Source organism: Lactuca virosa, chromosome 7 (assembly GCF_052849685.1).
Source record: "Lactuca virosa cultivar CGN04683 chromosome 7, Lactuca_virosa_CGN04683_v6, whole genome shotgun sequence".
NCBI classification, from domain to species: Eukaryota; Viridiplantae; Streptophyta; class Magnoliopsida; order Asterales; family Asteraceae; genus Lactuca; species Lactuca virosa.
The window spans coordinates 212,341,102-212,343,467 of record NC_136432.1 but is presented as its reverse complement, the minus strand read 5'-3'; the positions used below and the strand labels follow the sequence as shown (position 1 = coordinate 212,343,467).

Below are 2,366 nucleotides of genomic sequence, written 5' to 3'. Positions count from 1 at the left end.
GTAGGAGTGTTTGACTCATCAGATCATAAGGTGTGGCCTTATAAAATGTCCTACCAAACATGTCATATTTAATTATTACTATAGTTGTCATTTTTAGATGTAGCATTGTTGTGGTAATTTGAGTAGTCAAAATTGATTTAATATTTAAGGTGAAGTCACCTGAAGAGTTTGAATTTTGATTCCAGATAACCAAAAAGTTGTCGGATCATCATTAATAAATATGTAGAGAAATGACTTGTCGTCTCTTTTAAGTTTATTTTTTATTTATTTATTTATTTATTTTAGAAGTGAATGGAGGGGTAATTGATGTTTATTATGTGAAATTTTTTTTGAAATTTATAGGGTTTGTGTGTTGATTGTTTTTTATCTTTTTTCCCGATTAATGCAATAGATAATGTACTTTCATGGTTACATCAGTTTGTTTATTGATGTTGCATTGTAAAATTCGTTGTTTCAAAATTTTTATATAATGGAATATAATACGGCTAATGTTGTGGAACACAGTACAATTAGTTGGACGACACTTTTTAACCCTATGCCGACCATAAGTCGTCGGGATAGGCTATACTGACGACAGGTCATCGGCTCAGAGTCGTGAGAATAGTTTTTTCGCTATAGGTGGAAATTGTCGTAGGTATAGGGTGTAGTGGTCGGCGTCGGAAATGATTTTCCAATATAATTGTATGCTAATAGAATACGGTTCATGTCCTGTATTCTATTTTTTTTTTTTTAAAAATTGTATGCTATTTATGTTTTTCTAGTACTTCTCTCCAAATATAACTTGATTATGTTGGAAATAACATAACTGATTTAAACATTATCAAATAAATACCCATGGTAACATTCTTAATACATATTATCGATAATGAATTATACGAGATAAGGTTAATATGTAGTTTCTTTATTAATAGTTATTCGAGCAAAGGATGGCAAACAAGTTCTTGCCAATAATAAACATATATCATCAAGCTTTGCATCGGATCGGATTTATAAAGTTACAAATTCTCTTGCGTAAGAAAAGAGAATTTTCACATGCAATATCAAACAAAAAGAAGATATGCAGCTCCCCTTTGCTCTCCATCAACTCTACTTTGCCTTTCCACCCACTCGTCTCCATCACCTTCTTATAATTCAGACCCCTTTCCCTCAGTGCATCCTTCTCAGCAACACACACAAGTATCTTGGAGCTTCCAAAAGCAGAAATATTGGGGTCCATGCCCGGATTAAACAGCGGGTCATCTAACCCATTCCCTGATGGGTTTGCCAACAGCCACATCATATCTATGAACTCTTTGTGCATTTTAAATCTCTTGGCCTCAGCTCCAATTGGATCTTTACCCCCAAAATACGGGTGGAGCATAATAACACCACTTAGGTTTAAAACTTTCTTATGGCTCAACCCGACCCGGATAGCCATATTGTGGGCGATGTTAGCCCCAGCACTATCTCCAGCTAAGAACACATTCTGAAGATCAGCATGGTCGTTTAGCCATGATTCTGGACCATTTCCTCCAACATGACTAGCCACCCACTTAATTGCCTCCCATGAATCCACGTATGCAATTGGTAAAGGATATTCTGGGGCCAACCTGTAGTTTACCGACACAACAATCACGTTGGATTCTGTCGTTATCAAGTTAAGTGTCCGGTGGTAAGTGGGTGAAGCAGCAGATTCAGTCATGAAAGCACCACCGTGATAGTAAATCAGAGTTGGAAGTGTCCGACTAGGGATTGGTGTTTTGGGAATGTAAAGCCTTACAAAAACGTTGGATTCGTGTGAGATAACCACGTCTTTTGATTGGACTCCAGTTAAAGTATCAGTTCCAGCTGGGATGGTATCCTTTCGGATTGATCTTTCCCATCGCCCATCACTATGTATGATCAAACCATGGAAATGAATAGGAAATTTTAGGGAGGCTGACATGAACGTTGAGGGTAAAGAAGAAGCCTTTTATTTTCTGGTGATGGTGGGTGTCTCAATGAGAGTGATGTACATATAGAACCAATATCATTAATGGTGACTTTTTGCAGAGGCTTGATCAGGACTCATGTATGCTGATGTTGAACTTGTGTGTGCTCATGTTGAACTCCTACAAGGACAATTAAAGTATGCCACTGGCGGACCTAAGGCTTAGAGAAGGCGGGAGGTGCCCCCAATTATATACATTAATTATATGATAAATATGATTAAAAGAAGAAAAGATTGTAGGCCCTCTATACAAAAATTGAATTTAGGGCACACGCATTGGGTTCTTTGTTTTTGGTTAGCCTATACGAAGTGGATGGGTTATCCATGCGTGAGGTGCTGAGTTGGCACCCTAGAGACGCGTGAACACAGTCCCAGGATGGGTGGGTTGAGTGTGACG

General features: G+C 37.9%; 1 pseudogene; it reads right to left on the bottom strand.

The window, feature by feature from the left end:
• Nucleotides 1-880: 880 nt before the first annotated feature.
• On the bottom strand, nt 881-2,058 carry LOC145125178 (putative carboxylesterase 2 pseudogene; annotated as a pseudogene).
• Nucleotides 2,059-2,366: the final 308 nt, after the last annotated feature.